The 5,752-nt window shown below is 33.6% G+C and overlaps 1 long non-coding RNA gene across 1 annotated transcript; it reads left to right on the top strand.

Annotated features, from left to right (window-relative positions):
- The first annotated feature begins 2,158 nt into the window (after positions 1-2,158).
- Positions 2,159-3,613, top strand: LOC144616025 (uncharacterized). Its single transcript, XR_013554878.1, has 3 exons — positions 2,159-2,244; positions 2,340-2,568; positions 3,481-3,613. It is a non-coding gene; the product is annotated as an uncharacterized LOC144616025 (long non-coding RNA).
- Positions 3,614-5,752: the final 2,139 nt, after the last annotated feature.

Consider the following 5,752-nt stretch of genomic DNA (forward strand, 5'->3'; position numbering starts at 1 on the left):
ATATTTTACAAGTAAGTAATACAATCTGAATTTCAGATCTACTTTTTCTTCAACTGTGTGAATATTTCAAAGTAACTTTCGGATTGAGTTATCTAGATGATTGCCTTACTATTCCATATTGCTTATATTTGTGAAAGTGGGCAATTTATATAAAATTTCAAACAAGATATCAAGTCTAAATGAAGAGATAGCAAACTGGTTCTAAATATAAACCGTATATGAAGAACAGATACGGATCAAACTACTTATGGGAACTCATTATTTGATTAAAATGTCATTTTTAAGTAATGTAGAATAATAACTTAATGCATAAATGTTATTAAACAACTGAGTAGCAATATGTAATAAAATAGCAGATAGCAAAATCTTAACTTATTAATATACATACAAAATCCTGGAAAACAGTAGGAAAAAGTTAAACAAACAACGGAAATGTGGAAAAAATGCATAATCAGGCAATTTACACAGTATGAATATCAATAGTCAGTAAACATTAAAGTATATTCGATGCTTCTAGTTGAGTAAGTAAAATTTAAAATGTTATATTTTTGCCTAGCAGGTTCTTAGATTAGAAGTGATAATGCCCCATGCAGAAGTGGATGAACAGATGTTCTAATGTAATGTTGATATGCTATTTATATTTTCCTGAAGGTCAAAAGCAGTATACATCCAAATGTACATCTTCTATGATGGAGTAATCCTACTTAGAGAAACGTACCCTAAAGAAGAATGTTAACCATTGATCAATGCTGAAGATAGGGGCACTGATTCTCCCCATGCAGTCAAAAATCTGCATATAACTTTTGATTCCCCCAAAACTTAACTACTAACAGCTTACCAGTGCCATAAATCTTACCGATAACAGTTGATTAATGCATATCTTATATGTTGTATATATACTATACTATATTTTTACAATAATACCTAACTTTTTATTATTTTTTGGTGTTTCTAGGCTATCTGTTTCATCTTTGAGTTTTTTCTTTATTGTTGCAAATCTCCAAAAAATTTCCAATATATTTATTGAAAATAATTTGCATATAAGTGGACCCTCCTCACAGTTTAAACCCATGACCCATTTGAGGGGTAACTATAATTATGAATGCTTGAAAACACACACACACACACACACACACACACACACACACACACATTTCCTCACAGTTCAGATATACAGAGTGTTCAGTATTTGCTAATATATCTAATTCTTAAGATAGTTTTCAAGTCTTTTTAAATCGAGAAAACATTTTGAAATGCAGTATATATATTGTTGGTACAGAATGGTCACAAGGCTGAAGGATATAGGACATATTCAGGTCCATACAATGAGCTATTTAGAAATGATTAAAATTTGGCTATTATGCTTTGACTTTAGCTAAATTTTAGCTAACTTGTAATTACAAGTGGCTCAGAGTTTTGCTTTATATCTGGTTTAGATATGTAAAACTGCATCTTCTTTTCCTTCCACTTGGACTTCTTGTCCTATCTTCTTACTGCCTTGAAAACCAGTGTTACTCTATAGACCTTTATTTGTTCGTTCACTTTTCTACCAATTCTAAAGGGAATGTTTCCTCTCCGAATTCTCTATCACCTTAAAGTTTTGATTTTTAACATTTCTGTAAGTTTGGGGAGGGAAGAGTATATAAGACATACTTTATGACACATGAAACAAGAGGAGTAGGCTCATTTGACTCCCGGATTTGAATCTTAATGACTGAACTACAATATTTCATTGTTCAGAGTTACGAGAAATGACCGGCGATGAAGCTATGGTTCTATCTCAGAGCATATGGTCCGGAAACCATATGCAGTTATGAAAAGGGACATACTCCTAGGAACTCTAAAATCCGTTTGTTTAAAAATTTCCCTAGGTCATTTTTATTAGCAGAAAGTGTGAGAGCCTTTTTGAAATTAACAAGCTCTTTCAATAAGAACCTAAGGAATTAGGCATTATTGAAAGGGAGCAAGTCAACTGAGAGGTAATGAAGAGGAAATGTAGGTTGTGGAATTCATCCTTGGGCAGATGATATTATTCCTACCCCTGGTAGCAAAGTATACAAAATGAACAGATCCTTTTCTTTAATAGCAGCATCGCTGACATACTCTCTTTACCTAATTCTGTACATTATTACATCAAGCAATTTAGAATCATGGGGATTGTAAGTGCTATGATGGAAACGCTCTTAGGCATCCTCTAAGCCACAGATTTACCTGGAAAACAAGACAACTGGGACCCAGAGAAAAGTAGGTGTTTGCCAAAGACAGTATGATAGCCTCTGGGCTCCCAGGCACTTGTTCCTTATACCAATAACTCATTTTTAATCCTTTTATTTTTACAGTGCCCACAAGCTCACAAGAAACTTTCTAATTTGTCTTCTCAACTGTTTATACATACTAGCTGTTATAAGAATGTATGATTATTATACTTGGGCACAATGTTTACTTACTTGTGGAAATTGTGAAAGATTGTCCTTACAGCATGTAACGCATTATGTCAAGGTAAAACAATATCTCTGCCCCTACCGCCTTGTAATCAAGCTGCTCGAAAGTGGTGGTATGACTTCAGAAGTAAGTGAATCAGTCTTTATGTAATCATATCTGTTTCATAAGTTGGAAAATTGTTTTGAAGTATAGAACTCCCCTTTGAATAGTGATGATGTCTAGGCTAGTGAAGATTAAATTGCAGCATTAAAAATTGTAAGTGGTTTCGAGTCCTTGGAGGACGAGCTATGTGCAGATGGGTATAGCTATCTTTACTATACCCTGAAGACATTAATGGAAATGTAATGATTTGAAGAATATTAAAGTACTTTTGTTATATTTTAAAACAAAACCATCCAGGTCACTTTCTTATCCTGTTTCCAGCCCAACCCTCTTTCTTTCTGTAAGAATTATATGGACTAGGTGAGATTAGACAAATATGACATATTTATCCAAGATATAGTACAATATTTTGTAAGTGCTCAGTCTTTTCTATTTCTTCAATATAAATGCCATTAAAAGTACACTTTTAAAGATAGTGAGCACATTTTATGAAAGGATATATTGTTCCATTTTTCCAGAGAGTTTCTATATTGAGCAAGGCATTATCTGTAAATGCTGTGGTTAGCCCAGTAGATACATTCTATGCCATCAATCTCTGTGCTGTTCTGAAGAATGTTGCAGTAATGGGAGCGCCCCTCCACTGGTAAGCTTCTGCTCCGTGTGCGATAATGTAGGGAAAGGATTTACAAATGATTTCTTGAAACTCTTTTTCTAGGTAGGTTAACTTTGAAATGACCCAGGTATTATAGTGATGGTTATATATTTTATTTTCCTGTGGGTACTTCAACAAAGCCAGCATTTTGTACCTTGCTCAGACACAAGGAGAATGGATTGGGAGGATTTGGTTTTTATTAGACATCAGATAGTTTTTTCTTGTCATTAACAATCCTTAAACTCAATAGCGTGCTTCACTGAACAATATCTTTAACGTTACAGGTTTCATCCCTTTCACACCAGATGACCCTGAACTAAGAGGCTGGTATGATTCCAGAGAGAAACCTGGAAGCAAAGCAACCTAGAGCTCTCTGGCGATATATGCTCTGTTTTCAGTAAAATTAGTTGAAACATGTTGGGGTGTTTTCTTCTAAAATTCCCATTTTATCTCTTTGCTTGTACTTAGGAAAATATTGCGTATGAGTCCTTTGTAAATTAGAGGAAAAGACGCATATTGAAATAGAAAAAGATAAAATTCACCCTTATCGCTCTTCTTCATGTTCCACACACCTTCAAGTACTGTTTCTGTGTAGATAATACCCATAAATACCCCAGCTCTGACTTTTCCCTCAAGTGTTTACTGAGCTATCTGCTTAGATATTACAAAATCTTCACTCCACTGTTCCAAACCTACTTCTCTCTGTCAAACCAGATGTTTTCATTTAAATCCCAGATTCTGTCAAGGGATTTACCATTCCCTAGGTTATCCAATACAAAAGTTTGGAGTTTTCTTTTACTTTTCCTTTCCTTGTCCAGCAACCTCTCCCGCCTTGACATCTAAATAGTTTACAAGATCTATTCAAGCTTCCTTTACACCTCATATCTATTCCCTCTTTCACATTCCCACCACCGCACAAACTCTGTAACCCTCTCCAATGTTTATATAAAGCATTTTCTTACCAGCTAAACCTTTCAATAACACAGGTTTGAGAGGTAATATTAGGAAACATTCATCACCAAACCAGCGATGTCATAGTATTTTTTTAAACAGCTATTTATGACATGTCCTCAGTTTCCCATAATGATCATACAAGTATGTCACACTCAAGTTATGAAGGACTATTTGAAATGCAATAACACACTGTCCTTTAGTCATAGATTTTACTTTTGACCTCTCTTTTATCTAAAGTAACCTCTACTCACCCTTGGTTCCCTATGCAAGATCCACCTGTCAAAATTCTACACAAATATAAAGGCTCAAACGCTTCTCCTTAACACGAACCTTATTGAAGTTACACAGATGAAAATAAATTTTATTTCCTTTCAGTTTTAAGCAGTATTTTTTTTCCCCCACTTTCCTGGAAAGCTTACTTGAATCTGGTTTTTTTTTTTTGTTTGTTTGTTTGTTTGTTTGTTTGTTTGTTTTTTTACCTCTTGGTGCAGATATTATCAACCCTGGGAGACTAAAAGTCCCATGAGGGAAAATACCATGTCTTATTTAATGTTTAATATTCTTTCCAGAATCAATCAATCAATCTCTCTCTCTCTCTCATCAATCATCTTCCATATTTCTATTATTTCCCAACCTTATTAAGTTATAATTGAAATACAATAAAGTATACACTATTAAATTGTATAATATGATCAGTTTTAACATATATATACATCTGTGAAACCATCAACACAATCAAGACAATGAACATTTCTGTTATGCAGCAATAATTCTCTGGCCCCCTTGTATTCTATGCCTCCCTCCAGCACCATTTTCAGGCAGCCATTAATGTGTTTTCAGTCACTATATATCAAATTATATTTTCTAGACTGTTATATAATAAAAATCATACAGTCCTTTAAAAAACACCTAACCTCTTTAATTCAGCATGATATTTTTGAGACCCATTCATATTACTGAGTGTACCTATAGTTCTTTTCTTAATTGACTAATATTCCATTATACAAGTATACTACAATTTGTTCCTCTTTTCACATGAAATTTTTGGACACTTGTGCTGTGTCCAGTTTTTGGCTACTGGAAACAAAGTTGCTGAGCACATTTATATACAAGTATTTCTGGAGAATGTATTTTCATTTGTCTTGGTTAAATATTTAAGAATTGAAAAGCCACATCACTTGATTTGTGTATGCTTCACTTAAGAAAATTACAAACTGCTTTCTAAAGTGATACACCATTTTCAATTCCTTCCAGCAGTATGTGAAAGTTTTAGCTGTACAATAGCCTTGGTAACATTTGATTTGAACAGTTTTCTTATTTTGTGTTCATTTAATTGACATGTAGTGTTAGCTCAGTTTGTGGTTTTAATATGCATTTCCATGATTTTTGCATGATTGAGTCATAAAATTATTCTTATATTCTGGGTAGAAATTTCTTGTCTGATAGGTATGTTGTGAATATTATTCCTTAGTGGTTTGCCTTTTTTTCTTATAGTGTCTCTCAACCAGCAAAACATTTTAATTTAAGGGAAGTCCAATTTATAAAATTTTTTGTCTGTGTTTTGTTCTTTTTAAGTTCTACTTAAGAAACTAGGGGCACCTG

Source organism: Panthera onca, chromosome B1 (genome assembly GCF_046562875.1).
Source record: "Panthera onca isolate mPanOnc1 chromosome B1, mPanOnc1 haplotype 2, whole genome shotgun sequence".
Taxonomy (NCBI): domain Eukaryota; kingdom Metazoa; phylum Chordata; class Mammalia; order Carnivora; family Felidae; genus Panthera; species Panthera onca.